Source organism: Theropithecus gelada, chromosome 3 (genome assembly GCF_003255815.1).
Source record: "Theropithecus gelada isolate Dixy chromosome 3, Tgel_1.0, whole genome shotgun sequence".
NCBI lineage: Eukaryota > Metazoa > Chordata > Mammalia > Primates > Cercopithecidae > Theropithecus > Theropithecus gelada.
The window spans coordinates 129,301,056-129,323,792 of record NC_037670.1 but is presented as its reverse complement, the minus strand read 5'-3'; the positions used below and the strand labels follow the sequence as shown (position 1 = coordinate 129,323,792).

General features: G+C 42.1%; 1 long non-coding RNA gene across 1 annotated transcript; it reads left to right on the top strand.

Annotated features, from left to right (window-relative positions):
• Positions 1-543: 543 nt before the first annotated feature.
• Positions 544-22,711, top strand: LOC112620812. The gene is made up of 3 exons (XR_003118600.1): positions 544-3,630; positions 21,885-21,890; positions 22,596-22,711. It is a non-coding gene; the product is annotated as an uncharacterized LOC112620812 (long non-coding RNA).
• Positions 22,712-22,737: the final 26 nt, after the last annotated feature.

The window sequence follows — 22,737 nt, the reverse complement described above, 5'->3', positions numbered from 1 at the left end:
TAGCAGATCTTGCTCAGTGTGGTGGCTCAGGCCTGTAATCCCAGCACTTTGGAATGCTGAGACAGGTGGAGCACCTGAGGTCAGGAGACCAGTGTGGCCAACATGGTGAAACCCTGTCTCTACTAAAAGTATAAGAATTAGCCGGGTGTGGTGGCACACACCTGTAATCGCAGCTACTCAGGAGGCTGAGGCACGAAAATTGCTTTAATCCGGTGGGCAGAGGTTGCAGTGGGCCGAGATTATGCCACTGCACTCCACCCTGGGTGACACAGTAAGACTCTGTCTCAAAAAAAGAAAAAAGAATAGTAGTGGATCTTCAGATACTTAGATGTCATGAGCTGGGACTTTAATGGGCTATTTTTTAAATTTGACATTAAAAATTCAGTCCTAATGCCAGTAAATAATTTTCATTTAATTCCACGTGTTTGGTATATTCATCAAGCACCTTCTGAATGTTATTAGACTTTCTATATAGTTAACCTTGGATATTATATGCTGGTTCGGTAGATGTTTTTGTTTTGTTTTGTTTTGGTTTTTTTTTTTACACACGTCTTTTAGCTTGGTTGATGTGCCCTCAGCCTGAAAGATGACAACATGCTTATTTATTAGACAACCAGATTACTTGACACCCTATGTTTGAGGTCCCAGGTTTAGATTGGTTATTAAATAAGCATTCATTAGGTTTTCAATTATTTATAAAAGCTAAATATAAAGAGCCACAAACTATTTCAACAAGTTTATACAGCCAAAGCATATAGATAAATGTATGAAACAATATAGTAAATACATGAGACCAAAAATGCTAGTCTTTCATCACTCTGGAAATAAACAGATGTTTTGTGTGTGATTGTTTCTGAGACTGCAGACAGGTATTTTTTATTATTAACTCCTACCGTGTTCAGTACATTATTCAGAAGATTAGCCAGGAACAGAAAATGTGCAATTTAATTTCCTTTAGGTTCAAGGTATAAGCTAAACAGAGTCTTTCCCTGCACAAGTTGTCAAATTGGCTGTGTTTCACTGGATAGTAGATGGGGACAGTGGGAATCTTGTTTGTTCATTGATGGGCGGGCGTCATTATTTAGATAATGGGGCATTTGGCTACCTTGAAAGTCATGTTTACTCCCTGTGTTACCCTCACTTCATTGAATTTCTTTACTTTGACTTTTGGAGCTCTGGGCAGAAATCACATATTAGTTTGGAGGACTTTATTGTTTTATTCAAGTTAAAGTATAGGGTTTCCCCAGATTGAAAACCAGAATAGCCCATGACCATTCCCTGTGGGATTCTGTAACTATTAAGGCAAAAGAAAATGCAGTTGCACTTATGAGTATATGGATAAAATAACGTGAAGTGAAAAGGGGAGAGATTTTTTTTAAAGATGTCTATATTTTAACTCCTCCTGACTAGTAAATTCAAGGATACCAGGACAAATGAGGTATAGACTTTAAACCTTCCAACATTCCATTGTGTTAATCATTCTTCCTCATCAAAGAGGCAGTAAGGGATAATTTAGAGTGACTACAGTTACAAATAATGTGCTATGTAAGCACCCAAGAGCAGAGATAAGGGTGGAATTAAGGGTGTTAAAGAAAATACGGCCTCCCTTCTTTGTTTGCCATTCGATTGTTTTTGCTGTCCCTGGAGACTCGTATCTCTCTATTCCTAGGACCAAAGTTTACACAAGTGCCAAATACATGAACAAGAACACCCCATTAAAATTCCTGTGAAACATTATACATCTTAAGAAAGCAGATGTGTCTATGGGCTGTCACAAATACCAGTCTTGCTACGTTAAGCAAGTAATTAGTAGAGACATACTATTTAGGATTCGCCTAAAACCCTCCAAGATAGAGGTCCCCAATCCCGGCCCCTGACCAGCCACACCAGCAGGTGGTGAGCAGTAGGCCAGTGAACATCATACCTGAGCTCAGCCTCCTGTCAGATCAGTGGCCACATTAGATTATCATAGGTGTGAGAACCCAATTGTGAACTGCACATGTGTGGGATCTAGGTTGTGCTCTCCTTGTGAGAATCTAACGCCTGATAATCTGAGGTGGAAGAGTCTCATACCGAAACCATCCCCCTGCCCTGTCCGTTGAAAAATTGTCTTCCACAAAATGGCTCCCTGGTGCCAAAAAGGTTGGGAACCACTGCTCTAAGGTGTCCAGTGTTGCCTAACCCCTCTCCCTACTATGCACCCATTAGTTTGCTGATTGATTTCTGTTTAAATAGCCACAGTATATTGGGGCCGTTTATTGCATCTTCGGTCAGCTCTTTTCCTCTGGGTCCCTAGAACTGAAGACAATATCCTAAGTTGATTCTGTCTCACAAAACATGAGTAAAATGAGGAATTGGTTAGGTAGGTGGCAAACAGCAAAGATTATTTGGACTTGTAGCTTGCTCCTTAAGTAGACTTTAACCAAGTAAGCTATTTGAGAAACAACCTTAATTTTTTTCAAGTGTTATTTTTAATTCTACAGGAATATTTTCATAAAGTCATAATGTCCATTGTGTTAGCAACTAGAATTACAATGGCAGGTTTTAGGAGATACTTGAAATGTGAGATGTTACATTTAAAACTATAAAATTATCGACGTAAGTATATGATTGTACCCATGTGGCAGTAAACTTAAAACTTCTAGTTTTTCAGGTTTTTTTGTTTGACTTTTTAAAGAGTTTAAAAGGGGAAAAGGAGAGGAATATGTGAGGGAGACTGGCTTGCAAAGTCTAAAGTATTTCTTATGTGGCCCTATATAGAAAAAGGTTGTGTATTCTGGACAAGAGCAATTAAAGGAAATAGTTTGGACTTAAGACTTCTAAAAATAAAGTGCTCAAATTGCACTTGGAAGCCAGAGACCTTGCTAGTCATCAAAGGTTCAGTTCAGTCAGTACTTAGAAAAGAGGGAAGCCAGCTTAGCTAAGAGTCAGAATACAAATATTCAGAAACGATTAATAGGCAAATAATTATATATACCATGTCCCAGCCAGTAGATGGAATAATATGCCACCATTAAATTTATATTAACATGTAAAAATGTTTGGAGTTTAGGGCTCTTACCCATATCTTAGTGACATAGAAAGAAAAGATAAATCACACACGCAACCAGAAAATAGACATGTTGACTTTATTTTAGTACATAATCTGGTAGGATTTTTACATAATCTCACGTACTGGTGCTAGGTAGTTGGTTGTGCCAACTAGAAGTGTCACATAGTTAATATCCTTAAAGAGAAATGGAAGCTAATCAGGTAAGTAAACTGTGAGCTGAGGCCTATGTCATGCTTGCTATTCAAAGAGAGTAAAGTAATTGGATAAATGTTAATGCCTCCTTGTTGGGAAAACAGTCTTCAAAAATGGCACCAAGTTACAGTTCTAATGCAATGGAGTCACTAATTACTATGAATACTTTTTTTACTTGGCGGATTACTAATAAAGTTAACTGGATACAATAAATGTAAAGATTTTCTTTTAAAACGACAGACTCTTCAGTGAGGCATAAACATTTTATAGAACAATTATCAAAGTTATATTGGACTTAAATATTGGTCATGAATGAATGCACACCCCATAGGTAGCTGCCCTCCTTGGGCAGCTTTTGACTCCTATGCCAAAATTTAAAATAAAGCGTGTTTAATCACATTCCCCAAAAGGAGAACTTCATGAGGCACTAATGAGTAATGTTTATTTTATGAATAATTTTACAGAAGAAATTACAGAGGATGTTTAAATTGCAAAAGTACTCCTCCCCTTTTTTCCCCCCAACAAAATCCTTTGCAGTTATCACGTAAGCTTTTTGGTTGTGTGATTTAAGAGAAAAAAAAAAAAGACCTACCTTAACAATTTAAGTAGGCAGTATTGTTTCTCCTCAGCTTTTGTTTCTCACTGTCAGCTGCCTAGTCTTTGTAATTCTTCTTATGCAGAACAACTTAGCATTTGACACCACTATCACAAAAAAAAAAAAGAAGAAAAGAAAACAAATATAGCAGTTGAGGGCAGTATACAAGCTTAGCAAGTATATTCTGATACTTGCTTAGGAAGTAGGAAATGTGATCAGATTCTGTTCTTTACCATATGACGCTGATTTGCAAGGTCCCACTGGGTACAGGACTACTGGTAAAAAGAACCCTGTAACTTCGTGTCACAGAGGGACACAGCCATATATATAAAACAGCATCTGCCTTAAATCTTTGGGGAACATCTTACTATATTTAACCGGCTAATTTTACTAGGTATTTAGGAAAGTGTGACTGCAGTTCAGGGTCTTTGTTTTTTCTTTTAAGACAAGGTCTCGTTTTGTTGCTCAGGCTGGAGTACAGTGGCATGATAAAGGCTCATTGCAGCCTCAACATCCCTGGGCTCCAGCGATTCTTCCACCTTGGCTACCCAAAACTGGGATTATGGGTGTGAGCCACCACACCTGGCCTCTTACATCTTGATTAGGGTCCTGTCTGGGCCTGCAGAGGTTCAATTTGCTTAATCCCAGCACTTTTCCCTCAGCATGGAGGTCCTTAGTCAACATTAACCAAGGTAATAAAGAGTTGAAAGTTTTAATCATAAGTAGGTGGAGGAGCATTTAAACTGGTTTAATAAACTTGAAATACGAATACGTTAAATATTCAAATAACAAAGCACTTGTGAAACAGGTTTTTCTATGGAAAGACAATTTTCCATCCAGCACATTTCATTTGGCTGGATTCCTTTTTTTTTTTTTTGTAATAAATAGAACTTTGAAAATTCCAAATCAAATTTGCACTTTTGCATAAAAGGTTCACTTGGTGACTCTCATGCCTCCATAAGTATCTTCCATCTGATTCTACACAACCTATTGCCTTCAGTGTATCCTGGGACCAGCCAAAGAGATGATTCCAACCAGTGGAATCATCATTAAACCAGTGGTTCTTAAAATACGGACATTGAGTCAATCTGCATCAGAATTACTGTAGATTCTGGACAATGTACCAAGTCAACATCAAATCAGTCCTACATTTTGAAAAGGTGTAACTGTAATGAAAAGATGTTTTGAGATGCTGAAATTGCAGTGAAGACAATGTTCCCACCTTTTTAAAATGGTGTAATGTTAGCCTCATTTATGTATGGAGCAGATTAGTATTTTAATTTTTAAAAGCCTTTTAGGAATGCAGATGTTAACATGAACAGTGATAAAGGGGGGCATATTTGAGCAATGATTTTTAAAGAGCTTTGAATTTACAGTGCAATCCTAGCAAGAAAAGAGAGGGAGAAAAGAACATCTATTTTGAGCTGCAGACATAATTGCATCACAGCCGAGATTTCATAGTCCCCGTCCTCTCTATTCCTGTTGAATTACATGATTAAAGGTAACTATATATATATATAGATGAAGATGTTTAATTGTTGGAGGTAGGAGAATTTGGGCGGGGGGGCTGAGAATTCACCTGGCCAATGAGTTAAAAATGAGAAAAGGATTAGCAATTATCAAAATTTCTAAGTAGTTAAGTATCTGCATGGTGGGTTCAGTATAAACAAACATGGTACTCTCAAATGACTGTTGATGGGCTATTACATTAGCATCCTTTGAACCCTGGTCATAGCTGGAAAGGAGTCTTTAGAGAAATGGAAAAACCAGGTTCTTTGTGCAGAAGGAATATATCTTTTAAACACCCCCAAAGTATAGATTAAGACGTGATTGATGAAAAGTCTCCATTTTCTGATGATGATTTTATGAAACCAAAGTATAACTAAGAACCAACCATCTGAGCGCCAGTAGAGAGTGGAAAATAGGGAAAGGCAACATCTCAGTATGATTTCTGGAGTGAGCAGTCGTTCTTATTGGCTAGGACTATAAGCTTCATTTGTTAAAAGTTCCCAGAAATTAAGCCTGAATGAGCTTAGAGCTTAATAAGAGTTACTTCCAGAGATGCTTCTTTCTTCCCTCAAGTATACAGATTAACTATTTTTGTGCCGTGGGCCTTTTGAGAGCCCCAAAAAGCCCGTGGATCCCATCTCAATGTTTTACATCTGTATTACATAATGCTCACACATTCTAAATTTTATCTACGGACTCCTAGTTAGAAATCCCTTGTAAGGGGTGTTAGGGTTCTGAGAGAAGGCTGGTAAGTAATGAGGCTGGTAACTTGTTTCAGCACCCTGTTCAGGACGGGAATATGTTGTGTTTCAGTTATTCTAGTTTCCAGCTCAATTGGTGTTGGAGAAACTAGCTCACTTATAAGTGACTCGGATGAAAACCCACGGGGAGGCATGTTTCTTTAGTAAGAAACCCTGAGAGCCCCCTTTGAAGTCAATCTGACAGATTAAGAGAAAGAGGTTATATGTATCCCAGTTTTACCGTCTGTGGATGTGATATATTATTGGCATCTCGTTCTGCACAGTCCAAATGAGGTAGACAAGATAATGATTGGTATATAACCATGGATACCGAAGATCCACTGCAAGGCCTGCCGATCACTTTACACAGAAGGAGCCCCTTCCCTGAGGTTTGCTTGCTCGGGGTGTGGTGGTACTTTGCCCTAGTAAACTACCAAGCAAGTCCGAACGTAAGGTCCTCCTCTGGAAGAGCGAGTTGTGGGCGGCTGCGCTGCGGGGGCAAACTCGCCGCATGCCCGCTGGCCAGAGCGAGTCGGGGCCTGGCGTTAGGGCATCCAGACTGGCCGCCATGGTACAGGGCGTATCCCTAGCCGCCTTCTGCGTCATATGGGGCGCCGCCCTCCAGCCTAGGAGAGACGGCCGCTAGGAGGGTCAGAGGGGCCTTATCTGCCCGGGTCTTAATACCCCGGGCGGGGTCGGAAAGCGGGTTACAGAAGAGCGCCCAGTAAACTGCAGGGGTGCGACTCGTCTCCAGGGACCGGAAACCCCCAGGGCCGCGCTAACCGGCAACAAACCATAATCCGATCCTGTCTTCGGGATCAGAAGAGAGGACAGCTGGCCCGCGCGCAAGCTCAGTCCCTCCTCCGCAGCCTACAGGAGGAGCCTCAGAAACGCACTTCCGCCGCGCGGGCCTACCTCCACGCGGGGCGCTTCCTAGGCCAGCTCACTTCCGCCCAGCGCTTTCTGCGGCTAGGGGAGTCGGGGCTTTCGTTTTCTCCTATTCTTGCCCTTGCTCTTGACTGCCCTTTTCCGTTTAACACTTTTCTCCTCTCTTGGCCTCCAAAAAAGCAGTCGGCTGCCACTCTCGACTTTTTTGTCTGGGACACCGTCAGCTCACACTCCAAGCCCAGCGCAGCGGCCATCTTCGGTAAATCCTGACAGCAGCCCACATGTCCATTGTCCTGTGTGCCCAGAGGGAAGAACCACTCATTTTTCGTGATCAAGCTAGGGGAGGCAATAATGGCCCTGCTGTAGGACTGGCTTTTATTTGAATTCCAACTTTTCTGCCACCTTACCCAGCTGTATCCAGATTTTAACAGTTAATCTATCCGAGCTGCTTTATTAGGTTGATGAGATGATGCATGCAAAGCGCTTAGAACAGTACTAGGCATAAAGTATCCGACATAAAGGTTAAGTAAAAGTAAGGAAAAGCTATGGAGATGTATTGAGTATCTCTTTGCCCAATGACATATTAGTCGTGTTAAATATGGAAAGTGCCTTTGATTCTCTGTGCCCGTGGGAGAAGGCATGGGAATGGCCTTTAACTACCTGTAATCAGAGAGCAGCTGTTTGAGAACTCCTCAATATGTTTGCCATCTCTCAAGCAGCCTTTCGGGCTGCTAATTCCTAAGAAGTTTTCGCTTTTATTCAAATTGGCTCACTCCTTTTTGCAGGGTTTTGTACTGAATGAGTATTCTCTTAAGGATGGTGGACAAGCAAAGGTTTGGTAGCATCACAATTTTAATTTCACAGGGAAAATGGATATGAAACATCTTCCCAAGTACATCTTAGGCTGCCACTTGACAGCAAGCCATAATGCTCCCCAACTCTTGGGCCCTACACCCCTTCTCCCTCACCCCCGTTTTAATTCGTCATTGCTCATGGTCAGCTGGTTTGGGGACCAGGTGCAGATGATGGGAGGTGTCTTTAAAAAACAGCAAGTGAGAAATGCTAGTTCTGTTGTTTTAAGTTGCACTGATGACTGTGGTAGTTATCTGTGCTGGTGATAATTTATAAGGCGATGATAACGAATTAAGCATACAAAAGATTATTATCTTCCACAGGGAAAAAAATGCAAACTTGTGACACCATTTATGATCCGCTTAGTCTTGAGATACTGAGTAATAGAACTTTCTCCTTCCAGGCTGAATTGTGAACTTGGGTTTGGTTTCTTTCTGCAATCCCTACAGGGCCATAAATTCTTGGCCCTTCAGACTGTTTCTCGTTGGCCCGTAACAGACTCAGTGATACCATCAGTAACCACAATTCACAGTGGAGTCAAATTATCTTATTCCCACACCAGTTGGAGAACTGGAGATTCCTTAGAACTTTAACTGTCATGTTTTCAAAGTTGACATGGAAAATTTTACATGAAGCTTAAAAATACAACTAATCTGTGGTGATAGAGATGAGAAGAGTTAAGCTCTAAAATTAGAAGAGCAGTTCGTTTTGAGGCAGCATTGATTGGGAGGAGGGAGCATGGAGTATATAACTATACATTTCTATATAATGTAAAAATTTATAGGTTTAAGATTTATGCATTTTATGTAAATTATACTACAATAAAATGAAAATGAAAGAAGACAAAGATCATATATAGTTCAATCAAATATTGTGTACAAAGTAATTTCTGTTAAACATATTTTTATGTGTATATGTACCTTTTACATGTATATGTTAAGGATATGCATTAAAATGGTAATAACTTCCTCTGCCTATTAGGATAATGGAGAGTTTTGTTACTTTTTGTCTTTTTAAAAAAACACATGTTCTGCAATGATAATGTATTGCTTTTGTAATTATGAAAAACAAAAGTTATTTTGTAAATCTTTGTTACTGATAAGAGATGGGTATTCTATTAACTACTCAATTCTCATGTACGAAAACAAAATACATAATGTCTATTTGATAAATCGAGAAACAGAAGCATTACTTAGAAATCTGAGTTACCTCTAAAACAATGACTGGCATTTGAAGTTGAGGATGGGTCTTGAGTTCCTTTGATTTTAAGCTCTTGGATATGAGGGTTGGGTGAGTTCCTTTTTTTCTCTTTCAAAATATATGTATGTTTAACTTTGCTAAATAAAAGTTAAAAGATACAGTGTATCTCAGTGCAATTTTTTAAAATTTATTTTCATCCAGGCTACCCTTTCCCTTTGTCATTCATTAGGCAGAACAAGGAAACATTAAACTTCTAAGTGAAAGGTACTTTGAATAGCAATCAATATTAAGTTACAGACAAAATATAAATATTGCTGAATATAAAATGAGGGGTTTTTTTAATTGAGGGGACAGAAATACAGCTCAGTTATCATAAATTGCATCATATTCTTTGGGAGGGCCTTTTTGGCTTGCATCCATTACCAATTATATATCTTTTACCACTGTGGGAACTGTCTTATCAAAACAGTTAAAGCTTGTGTATTTAGCGCCCTCTAGTGCATTATCTTAAAATAACATAGCATAGCTGATAATACTCCAAGCAGCTAGAAGAAATGTAAATCTCAGTGCACCTCCCCTCTTTGCATCTACATGTTATTTCCTAGCCATGAGACATTAGGCTGTGACCTCACAGTAGTTCTTTAATCTATAGGCTTCACTTTTCTCATCTGTAAAATGAGAACGATAAAAAATACTAAATAGGGTTCTGAGAACTGAATGGTCTATGCTTGTGACATGAACGCCTGGCACATAGTAGAAGCTAGATTAGTGCTAGCTGCTCTTACATATAAATAGATCGAGTCAGTACTAATATGATTAAAGACAAGTAATCTTGACTCAGATGTCAGAATCTGCTAGTAGGAAAGTGGAAAATGTTAAAGAGGAACCAAAAAGTAAAGAATGAAGGCCTAGGTTTGCTACTCATCTTTAGTTCCCTTTTGCTGAGTCAATTGATGCCAATTATGAAGTCTAGGAACATGTTAAATTCCTTTGCATCCTTCACAGTGCATATAATTGCACACTGACAACAAATATTTATATTTATGTTCAAGCTAAATGGTTAGAAAACAAGATGAAGAATGATAGAAAATAATACTTCAGTATAAAAATTTGTATTTGGATTTGACTTTCTGTTGTTTGAGGCAGAAGCCTTGAAGGCCATTTTTTTGGATTATAGCTTCGAAACAGACTGGACAAGATTTGTGTTACCCATGTGCAAATGAGCAGCATAATTATACTATGTGTTTCATGTATTCACTATATGACTTTTGTGACTCATTACTGACAATGAGAATAGTAGGTTATAGAATCCTGCTCTCATCCATTCTCACCCATTTTCAGCATTGCATAGGCTGTACAGCTAAAATTTACTTCCTCAGACACATTCCAAGAGATACCTTCTCTCCACATAGTCTACATGACCATCTATAGTTCTTTTCCTGCACTGACAGACATAGACTTTGGTACTTAATACCAGTACTTCTTGGGCTCTCCAAGAACCCAGTTGCTTGAGGAAAGCATTGGGTGCTTCTCACCCCAAGTCCCCGGAATCTTTGGTTGGGCCTGTATATAATAAATGTCACCATTGCTTATTTTTCTTGTGTGCTTTATATTAGACATGTCACAGTGTTGTCTCCCCTTCCATTGCCTCAGTGCTAAACCAGACCAATTTTCTCATGAGAGGTACATGATACAGGTAACCATGTATTGTGCCTCTATTAATGCTTATACCCTATGCTAAGCATTTTACGTACATTAATTCTTTCACAACCACATCCAGTAACAGAGTATTCCCACTTTCCAGAGGGGAGAATTTTCCTAGTTCATACAGGTACGTGGCAGAGCCAGACTTCCAACCCAAGTCTGTCTCTAGAACCTGTGGCTTCAACACTGCATCAGAAACTCCAAAGGGAAAATTTTGAGTTGTGTGTTTCCAGAAATTCCTGCAAGGAATATCGTGAAGCTCCCTTCAGGCACTAAGCCATAAGTTCTGAGGCTTCCTCCTTTTCAAGAAAACCCACCTACCTAGCCCTGATAATTATTAGAACTGTGATGACTCACATTAACTTGGCACCTCACAGTTTTCAAAGGTTGGCCCATTGGGTATCTCATTTTATTTTCCAGAAAACTTTCTGCGTTCATCATCAACTGAGCCTCCAAGCTGGTGAAGCAAGTTCTTTTCTGGCAGAAGATTGCAGCTCCTATTATTTATCCCCCAGGGGATAAACTGCAAATCCCAGGCCTTACAGCTGGGAACACAGAGCTGGCTGTGCAAGCATATAAAAAACCTTGAGGCCGGGCGCGGTGGCTCAAGCCTGTAATCTCAGCACTTTGGGAGGCCGAGAAGGGCGGATCACGAGGTCAGGAGATGGAGACCATCCTGGCTAACACGGTGAAACCCCGTCTCTACTAAAAAAATACAAAAAACGGCCGGGCGCGGTGGCTCAAGCCTGTAATCCCAGCACTTTGGGAGGCCGAGACGGGCGGATCACGAGGTCAGGAGATCGAGACCATCCTGGCCGACACGGTGAAACCCCGTCTCTACTAAAAAATACAAAAAACTAGCCGGGCGAAGTGGCGGGCGCCTGTGGTCCCGGCTACTCGGGAGGCTGAGGCAGGAGAATGGCGTGAACCCGGGAGGCGGAGCTTGCAGTGAGCTGAGATCCGGCCACCGCACTCCAGCCTGGGCGACAGAGCCAGACTCAGTCTCAAAAAAAAAAAAACAAATACAAAAAACTAGCCGGGCGAGGTGGCGGGCGCCTGTAGTCCCAGCTACTCAGGAGGCAGAGGCAGGAGAATGGCGTAAACCCGGGAGGCGGAACTTGCAGTGAGCCGAGATCCGGCCACTGCACTCCAGCCTGGGCGACAGAGCGAGACTCCGTCTCAAAAAAAAAAAAAAAAAACCTTGACAAAGCAGGAGGGGGTTCCACACTGGCTATCCTGATTACAGTGCATTGGGCAGGGAGCTCTCCCACTGGAAGCTGTATCACAGAACCGAAGGCACTGCCTTGGCGGGCAAAACCACATTCAGCAGTCCTTCAATCAGCCAGGGCCTTGCCTGCCCGTGTGCTTATTCACTTACACTACGCCTGTGGTCTCTTACAATTGCTTTTCCTCTCCTTAACTCTCTCTTCTTACCCCAGCCCCTACCCCCAACTCCCTCTTGTCCTTAAAAGCTTCTTCCTGGTTTACACCTTAACCTCTTTATAGGATCCTAGTAAATGCCAAGGCTTGTGGAGGTGGAAGATGATAAATCAAAGCCACAGACACAGACATGGGGGAGGAGCCACCCAGGGGGTGGAAGGGCCACAACTTGAAAACAAATGAACCTCTTTCATCCCAGTGGGATTTTTGTGTTTTAAGGTCTGCAGTTCCGGTGGGACACTAAATCAGAAGCTATGGTTTCTGAGACTTACAGGAAGAACTATAACTAGAGAGTTGTCCATATGTGTTTCCTGAGTTTCAGCAAAACCTGGGGGCCTAGAGAAGTCCTGTTATTTAAAAAAAGTGTCGTTTCTCCGTTAGCAAAATAGGTTTCACATTTTAAAAGTAGCTTAAAGCACAGCATCAACCATTCTTTCGTCCACAATTGAGATGTTCCATTAAATGATAGAAGGGGTCAGCTTTGAGAGATCTGACTAAATATCATTTAAGAAAAATTTGTCAGTTCGCAATTATCTGTGCTAGTGGAGGAGATCCAGCGACAGAATTCCACTGGGACTCTAAATCACTGTTCATTTGCATTTGGCATTATGAGGCATTTTAGTAATGAACACTTTAATATGGGTGTGCCTGCAGTTCTGGAAATTTACAACTGTTTATAGCAAATAACAAAGCTACTCAGTGAAGATGCTGACAGGGCTGGAATGCTGTCAAATGACTTTTCCAGCCTCTGGACCAACTGTTTACTGAGGCCTGGAAACAAAATAGGCTTTGGCTTCAGACAGGAAGGTTTAAATCCTTAGACTCACATATCAAGTAGTTTAGAAAAAAAAAAAATCCTGATGCTGCTGTGTGATTTTTCAGATTCCTCATTTGAAAAATGGGAAAAAGAAGTAATACCAAGTACCTTGGCCATGGTATCAGAGAATGACCTCAGAAGTTGTGAGGGAATTCTCAGACAAAACTTTGAAATATAATGCAGGATTCAATCAGGTATTATTTTAATCTTTAAGTAGTCTAGATGGGTTGCAAACTTCCATGAATAGAGGAGAGCTGCTAAGTACTTGGGGTAAGAGGGCTGGAGGCCAACTCCTGTATAAATTGTGACATTCTGTCTATATAGTCTAAAGGGAGCTCAGCATGACCCAAGAAGGTCACAGACCAGAATCACTGGCTGAAACCTCTGGCCAGTGACCAACCTCAACTCAAAAGGTAAGTACATTTTGTGTTCCTAAGAATCCAGAAAGTTCGAAATTCCTATTAAAAAGTTGCTGCTGGTCAGGCACAGTGCCTCACACCTATAATCCCATCTCTACAAAAAATACAAAGAAGCCAGGCATAGTGATGGGCACCTGTAGTCCCAGCTACTGGGGAGGCTGAGGCAGGAGGATTGCTTGATCCCAGGAGGCAGAGGTTACAGTGAGCCAAGATTGTGCCACTGCACTCCAGCGTGGGTGACAGAGCAAGACCCTGTCTTTAAAAAAAAAAAAAAAGAAAAGGAAAAAAAAAGTTACTGCTTGCTAGAAGACTTGAGACCTTCCCATAGCCACATGAATGGGTATGGAGGTGAATTCACCCCCAGGAGAGCCTTCAGATGAAAAGGTGGAAACCCAATACCTTGACTACAGCCTTGTGAGAGAACCTAAATTACAGGCACCTAGCTAAGCTGTACCCCAGATTCCTGACCCAAAGAAACTGTGAGATAATAAATGTTTGTTGTTTAAAGCTGCTTTTTAAAAAAGAAGTTTCTGCCCTATGGTTTATCCACAGTCAGCTTATTCTGTGTGTTAATACGTGAACCATTATAATTCTCAATAATACATTTGATTTTGCACTAAGTGGCAGATGTGGCCTTGAGTTCTCCACAGTGCCCAAGAAGCCAGATGGCAAGAAGGCTCATTTAGGCAGCCCTCCTACACAAAACTCTGCACCACATGCACAAATTCTGAATTGTGTCTGTAGGAGGAGGGGGTGGTTAGAATCGGGCAGAAAGAGTCAGAAACCAAGTGCCCAAGCATTCATGATCTGCTGAAAATACCAAGTGAATTTCTGCAGTTTCCTTACCATCCATATTATATAACATGCCCTGGATTAAGGACTCATTCTTGATCACTGAGGTAGAATTGGGTCCTTGTGCCCATAAACAAAAGAAAGCTTGGCTAATGCAGTTGTACATTCTTTCCAAAGAACACATTTGTTTTCGATTAGGAAGTCAGAGCACTGTTCTGCTAAATGTTTAGATCTGGTATTACTTAGGATAGGAGTTCAACAACTGTAACAAACTGATGTCAAAATTGAGTAGCAGTTCAGTAATGTCAGGGACCTGGTTTCCTTCTCTTGGTGCTGCCACCCTCGATACATGGCTTCCATTTCACTGCTTAAGATAGCTGCTTCAGCTCCCACCCTCACATCTGTGTTCCAGCAGAAAGGGAGAAGATGAAGACACTCTCCTCCTTTTTAAGGTTAACAATCTGGGCCAGGCACGGTTGTTCATGCCTATAATCCCAGCACTTTGGGAGGCTGAGGTGGGCAGATCACTTGAGTTCAGTAGTTTGAGACCAGCCTGGGCAACAGGGTAAAACCTTGTCTCTACAAAAATAACCCAGGTATGGTGGTATGTGCCTGTAGTCCCAGCTACATGGGGGGCTAAGGCAGTAGAATTGCTTGAGCCCAGGAGACTGAGGCTGCAGTGAGCCATGTTCTTGTCACCGTACTCCAGCCTGGGTGACAAAGTGAGACCCTGTCTCCAAAAAAAATCTGGATGTTGTATACACCACTTATACTCCCATCTATGACCATATCTGGCTGCAAGGGAGGCTGGGAAACTGGGTGACTGTGTATCCAGCTAAAAATTCCATTATATAAGAAGAAAAGTACAGATTGGAAGATAAGCAATTTCTGCCAGGATTCCCTTCCTGTGGCTTACCCCTCCAAACATACCTGATTAATATTCAAATTGCTGGGCTAAAAGCCTGTTTAATTCCCTATGTAAAGAACATGTTGAAAACTAGAGGCTTGTCCAGGCACGGTGGCTTATGCCCGCCTTTACTAAAAATACAAATATTAGCTGGACACGGTGGTGGGCACCTGTAATCCCAGCTACTCAGGAGAATTGCTTGAACCTGGGAGGTGGAGGTTGCAGTGAGCCGAGATTGTGCCCCTGCACTCCAGCCTGGGTGACAGAGCAAGACCCTGTCTCAAAAAAAGGAAAACAAAAAACAAAAAACTAGAGGCTGTTTTGCACCCTCTATTATTTTTGGATAGCACAGGTAGTACATGTTTATTCTTGGGGGAAAAACAGAAAATACAAATCGATAAGAACTTAAGAATTAACATCATGAGACTCTATACCCAGTGATAATAATGGTAGGATTTTGATGTCTTTCCTGATAGACTTTCCTAAAACTAATGTAGACATGTGTAACACACAATCTCATGGTGCTGATTGACATTATATAATGTCAGTCACCACCATCATGATGGTGATGATGATAAATGGCCAGTACTATTGTGTATGTCAGGTGGGGAGAGGATTTTACACCTAACCTGTCATACAACTGAAAGAAAATAGAAATTGGGAGAATTGGATTTCACTTTTACCTCTTCACTGACCAACTGACCCTGTGTCACCCTGAATCAGTAACCTAAAATCTTTTTTTTTTTTTCTTAAAGACAGTCTTGCTCTGACCTAGGCTGGAGTGCAGTGGCGCGATCTCAGTTCACTGCAACCTCTGCCTCCTGGGTTCAAGCAATTCTGCCTCAGCCTCCCAAGTTGCTGGGATTACAGGCACCTGCCACCACTCCCGGCTAATTTTTTTATATTTTTAGTAGAGACAAGGTTTCACCATGTTGGCCAGGCTGGTCTCGAACTCCTGACCTTAAGTGATCCACCCACCTCAGTCTCCCAAATTGTTGGGATTACAGGCGTGAGCCACTGCACCTGACCCCGCCCAAAATCTTTTTTTTTTTTTGAGACGGAGTCTCGCTCTGTCGCCAAGCTGGAGTTCAGTGGCTGGATCTCGGCTCACTGCAACCTCCACCTCCCGGGTTCAATCAATTCTGCCTCAGCCTCCTCAGTAGCTGGGACTACAGATGCGCACTGCCACTCCCAGCTAATTTTTTTCTATTTTTAGTAGAGACAGGGTTTCACCATGTTGGCCAGGATGGTCTTGATCTCCTGACTTTGTGATCTGCCCGCCTCGGCCTCCCAAACTTAAAATCGTAATGTTTCCATTTCTCCATCTGTAAAATGGAAATTAGTTACATTTGATTTTTCTGATCCCCAAGGTAGTTGTGAAAATCAATTATTCCCGCCTGTATTCCTTTAAGTACTCTTGGATGCCCACTATGTGTCAGGTATTGAGAACAAGACACACATGCTCCCTGTCCCCATGGAATGGAACCTAATGAGTGAGGCGTAGCAACATGTTTTGAAAAAAATCAGCTGGGATACATAGGTGAAGGGTTACTGTCGAGGAGTGGCCACTAAGTATCCATAGCGTTCCTCGGTCCTTCACACTCTCCTTGATACCTCTTTCCCAAGGTCAAAATTGGGGAAAAGGTGAGAGATAAAGAGGTCACATGAGTGACTATGGCCCAGCCTGGTCAAGCTGCCATTTTACACTCCACCCACTCCCCAACTCAGTCAGCCCTAACTCTACTACACGAATCCAGATTTTCTCCTCTATGTGCCCCACCCTCTGACAGGGAAGTAGGAAAACAGAGATTTGTAGAAGTTGGTAACAGCTAATGTCAGAAGGCAAACTTCCATTTCTAGATCCAAGAAAAACTTCCTGTTTTGTTAAGACACTTCTTAGGAGCGGAAACTGGCTCACTCAAATGAAAACCACAATGAATAATTTTACTGATTTGTACCATATGTTTAGCAAGCCTGAAATCCCAAGAGGAGGTTGGTGAATAAAGAGAAATCATCAGAAAGGGACTGTCAGATACCAACCCCCAACCAGCCAGGGCTTTTCCCCACATCACCACTCCCTGAAAGAACAGCAACAACTGAGGGAGTGGAAACACATTTGGGACACATGATGCAAAGGTGACCTGGTGGCTCACGTAAGGGCTGTGTGACTTGGTCATCATCCTTTCTCCAGATGGAGTTTCCCTTTCTACAAAAAGATCTAGAAAAGCAGCTGTACTAGCATAGACAGTGCTGCAGTAACAAATTAGCTCTGGAGTCTTGGCTTAACACAGTAGAAGTTTATTTCATGTTTTCATTACATGACACATACAGGTTGGTGGTGGAGTGGGAAGTGGAGATGGGAATTCTGCTTAAGAACCCTGGTTGATAGAGGCTCTGGCATTTGCAGCTGTATCACTGGAGCCTTGGGCCATCACCATCTTGGCCGCAGAGGGAGAGAATGCATAGAGAATTCACATGTGTCCTATACTTCAGCTTGGAAGGTACACATATCACCTCTGTCTCAGTAGTTGGACAGAACAAACTACAGATGAACTGGGATAGATGGGGAAGCCTATGGATGTTTGATCAGCAATAAATGCCTCTGCCACACAGCCTTTTAATGCTATGTGCATGTTACTACGTGTTATGGCAGCCCAGAATTCCAGACAGATCTTTTGAATCCTCATCTGCTGGGATGTCGCATCTAAGATTCTTATTTATTTCCTGAGCACCTAATAGGCAGTTCTCAGGTCAAAAATAGCACACCAGTGGGTTCTGCATAATGAGTTTACCTCTAGAGTTTTTTTTTTTTTTTTTTTTGAGATGGAGTCTCGCTCTGTCGCCCGGGTTGGAGTGCAGTGGCCGGATCTCAGCTCACTGCAAGCTCCGCCTCCCGGGTTTACGCCATTCTCCTGCCTCAGCCTCCCGAGTAGCTGGGACTACAGGCGCCCGCGACCTCGCCCGGCTAGTTTTTTGTATTTTTTTAGTAGAGACGGGGTTTCACCGTATTAGCCAGGATGGTCTTGATCTCCTGACCTCGTGATCCGCCCGTCTCGGCCTCCCAGAGTGCTGGGATTACAGGCTTGAGCCACCGCGCCCGGCCACCTCTAGAGTTTTCCCTCTCCCCTCCCCCCCCCCCCCCCCCCCTCCCTTCCCCTCCTCCCCTCTCCTTTTTCTTTCGATGGGGTCTTGTTCTGTTGTCCAGGCTGGAGTGCAGTGGCACAAACACAGCTCACTGCAGCCTCAATTCCTGGGCTCAGGCAATACTCCTGCCTCAGCCTCCCATGTAGCTCAGATCACAGGTGTGTGCCACCATGCTAATTTTTTTTTAATTTTTTGTTTTTTGTATAGACAGGGGCTCACTTTGTTGCTCAGGCTGGTCTCAAACTCCTGGGCCCAAGCGATCCCCCTGCCTAAGCCTCCCAAACTGCTAGGATTATAGGCATGAGCCACCATGCCCAGCCTTTTCCTTTTTAATTTAATTTTTTACCTAATTAGCTAGTCCACAGGAATTAGCAGCTCAGCATGGCCTCACAATATGTTGTTGGAGGACTGACATAGCTTGGTGTCCCTGGGAGCATGGATTAGTCAGTCATTGGAATTCAAAGCCGAGTTTTTAAAAAGTATGGAATTTTAAGCTGTTCACATTTAATTGCACAAAAATGACAACATAAAACTGAAGGGTTGTTCTCTGAAGGATTATTGACCATAATTGTTCAAAATGTATTATGATTCTAGCCTCCTCTTGCAGTTGACTCATGTTTGACTCTTGTCCAGTGTTTCTATGCCCAGGGATGGTGCTCTGTATTCATCACCATTATCAATTAAATATACATACAGTCCGTACACATAGGCTGCAGTTCTCTTGAATGAAGTTGTATGCCCTTGCCGAGTAGAGTGGGAGGAGTCTCTTTTTTCTTTTTCTTTTTTTTTTTTTTTTTTTTGGAGACAGGGTCTCACTTTTTCACTCAGGCTGGAGTGCAGTGGTGTGAACATGGCTTACTGCAGGCTCAACCTCCTGGACTCAAACAATTCTCCTGTCTCAGCACCCCTCAAGTAGCTGGGACTACAGGCATGCGCCAGCATGCCCAGCTGATATTTGCATTTTTTGTAGTAATAGGGTTTCACCATGTTGCCTAGGCTGGTCTCTACCTCCTGAGCTCAAGTGATCTGCCTGCATTGGCCTCCCAAAGTGCTGGGATTACAGGCATGAGCCACTGTGCACTGGTGGGGGCAGTCACTTTCTAAGCAATAGCTTATTCAGGTCTGAGTTTCTCTGCCTTCCCCTCTTGCTCCTTGCTTTGGGGACATTTTGTCATTTACCAAAAAGGCAGGAGAGAGCAAAGCAAATACAGGTCAATTCAAAGCAGACTTACTTCACAGGGTGGTTCTCAGTTATTCTGTTTAACTTGGCCTGCTGTGGAGCTGTTTGGGGACACATAGAGTTCTGCAGCCAGGAGGCCCTTTCCAGAACCTGATTTCCCCTTGGAATGACACATTATCCTCCCTTCAAATGTAGCAATTGTAAATTCCTGCCCAGGGAGCAGCAATTGCTTTGAATTACACACTGTTTGAATAGACCAGTATGGGATTAACAAGGCCTTATTGTTCTGCAGTCCTTTATTGGAACTTGCTATAGTAATTTCTGGTGAAATTATATTCGCCTGCCTATCATTTGACTATGCAAAGGAACACTTTTTCCACACTCTAATTGGTCCTTTCTAGTTGTATGTAATAAAAATCTCTTTTTACTGTATTATCAACCCTGAGCAGGAAGAAATAATACTATCAGGTTTTTTCAGTTCACCCTTTTCTCTCCCTTTCCCTCCCTTTGACATCTCTACTATGATTCCATGACTTGGAAGTTTTTTAGATTTGTGGTGCCCAGAATATTACTTTATGACTGCTATATACATATAGAAATGCACACACTGTACCCACACAATCTAGGATTATCTCCTTGATAATATGCTATTTTAAAAATAAACTTCAGGAGCACAGAATTAAATCAGTAATAATCCCTGTTTCAGGACACATTCTCATCATTGGTCTGGAAGTACTGTTTTAAACATGTTTTTAAACAGTCTAGGCAAACAATTTACATCTACTCTTCAATTAGAAAAAAAAAAATTTCTAGCCCAGGCATGGTGGCTTGCGCCTGTAGTGCTAGTACTTTGGGAGGCCAGAGTGGGTGGATCGCTTCAAGCTCAGGAGTTCAAGACCAGCCTGGACAACATGGCAAAACCCCATTTCTACTAAAAATAGAAAAATTAGCCGGGCATGGTGGTACACACCCATAATCCCAGCTACTCAGCAGGCTGAAGCAGCAGAATGGCTTGAACCTAGGAGGCAGAGGTTGCAGTGAGACAAGATCGCATCACTGCACTCCAGCCTGGCGACAGAGTGAGATTTCATCTCAAAAAAAAAATAAAAATTCTTACTTTTCAATCATCTGCAAATAGAATTTGGTAACCAAGAATGAATCTACCAATATTTACTTCCTAACTAAGCTGTTTCTGAAAAAAATCAAAAGGGAATCTCTTTATAATGACAAAGTCTAAAGGCAGACTAATAAAAATGCTGAGATCAAGATGTTTAGGTCAGGCACAGTGGCTCAGGCCTGTAATCCCAGCACTTTGGGAGGCCTAAGCAGGAGGATCACTTGAGCCCAGAAGTTCAAGACCAGCCTGAGCAACATAGTGAGACCTGGGTCTCTACAAAAAATACAAAAATTAGCAGGGCATGGTGGCATACCCGCAGTCCTAGCTACCTGGAACGTTGAGGTGGGAGGATCGCTTGAGCTCAGGAGGTCAAGGCTGCAGTGAACAGTGATGGCGGCACTTGTACTCCAGCCTGTGTGACAAAATGAAATCCTATCTCAAAAAAAAAAAGTTTACCAGACTTTAAGTAGTTTATTTTGGTGGACATTATTTGTCCATAAAATAGACCTTTATAAAACCTCGGATTTGAAACCAATAAATTAGAGCTGTAATGTAGTCTTTTCTAGGTGGTTTTAGGTCAGTTAAATATAATAGAAATCATGAAGGCAGAAAGCCAATTTGAAGCCAAAATAACTATTGAGAACATTCTGTATTTCATTAATAGGTAATGAAATTAAATCTATTAACTGCTAAAATACATATTCTACTTATTTACATAAAACTTTAGGTCTATATAACTATCATGCTTCCAAAAATAACAGCCTGGCCAGGCACAGTGGCTTACGCCTGTAATCCCAACACTTTGGGAGGCCAAGGAGGGCGGATCACCTGAGGTCAGGAGTTCGAGACTAGCCTGACCAACATAGTGAAACCCTGTCTCTACTAAAAATACAAAAATTAGCCAGATGTGGTGGTATGTGCCTGTAGTCTTAGCTACTTGGGAGGCTGAGGCAGGAGAATCGCTTGAACCTGGGTGGTGGAGGTTGCAGTGACCCGAGGTCATGCCACTGCACTCCAGCCTGGGCAACAGAATGACTCCACCTCAAAAACAAATAGCCCAACAGCACAATACTTTTAAAACATGTTTTGATGAAATCCACAAAGGAATAATCTTTATCCCCTTGTCCCTAAACCATCTTCTCAAATTTTGTGCCTGAATTGAAATTTTTGTGCCAGGAGAGAGTTAGAAGATAATACAGATGGCCAGGCACGGTGGTTCATACCTGTAATCCCAGCACTTTGAGAGGCCAAGGCGGGTGGATCACAAGGTCAGGAGTTCAAGACCAGCCTGACCAACATGGTAAAACCCTGTCTCTACTAAAAATACAAAAATTAGCCGGGGGTAGTAGCGCTTGCTTGTAATCCAGCTACTCAGGAGACTGAGGCAGGAGAATCATTTGAACCCATGAGGCAGAGGTTGCAGTGAGCCGAGATCGTGCCATTGCATTCCAGCCTGAACGACAGAGCGAGACTCCGTCTCAAAAAAAAAAAAAAGAAAAGAAAAGAAAAAAAAGAAAATAATACATATACTGTAAGAAGCATGACAGGTTTTTTTTTTTTTAATTATTGGATGATGACCATGAACTAAAAAAAAACCAAAAACTCAAAAACCCAAAGCCTAGAACCTGCACTGAAAGGTTTTAATCTATAAAGATGAAAGTCAGCTTCCTCCATTTCCATTTTCCAAACCAGAAACTTTTTTTTTTTTTTTTTTTTTAGACAGGGTCTTGCTCTGTGACCAGGCTGGAGTACAGTGGTACAATCACTGCAACCTCAAACTCCTGAGCTCAAGTGATCCTCTCACCTCAGCCTCTTGAGTAGCTGGGACTACAGGCACGCAAAACCATTCCCGGCTCCAGAGATTTCTTTGAAACTTTCCATTAGAAAAAAATGAAAAGAAATGGCCATTGCTTGCCGTGCATGGTGGCTCATGCCTGTAATCCCAGCACTTTGGGAGGCTGAGGTGGGCAGATTACTGGAAGTCTGGAGTTTGAGACCAGCCTGGCCAAAATGGTGAAACCGCATCTCTACTACAAATAAAAAATAGCCGGGCGCGGTGGCTCAAGCCTGTAATCCCAGCACTTTGGGAGGCCGAGGCGGGCGGATCATGAGGTCAGGAGATCGAGACCATCCTGGCTGACACAGTGAAACCCCGTCTCTACTAAAAAATACAAAAAACTAGCCAGGCG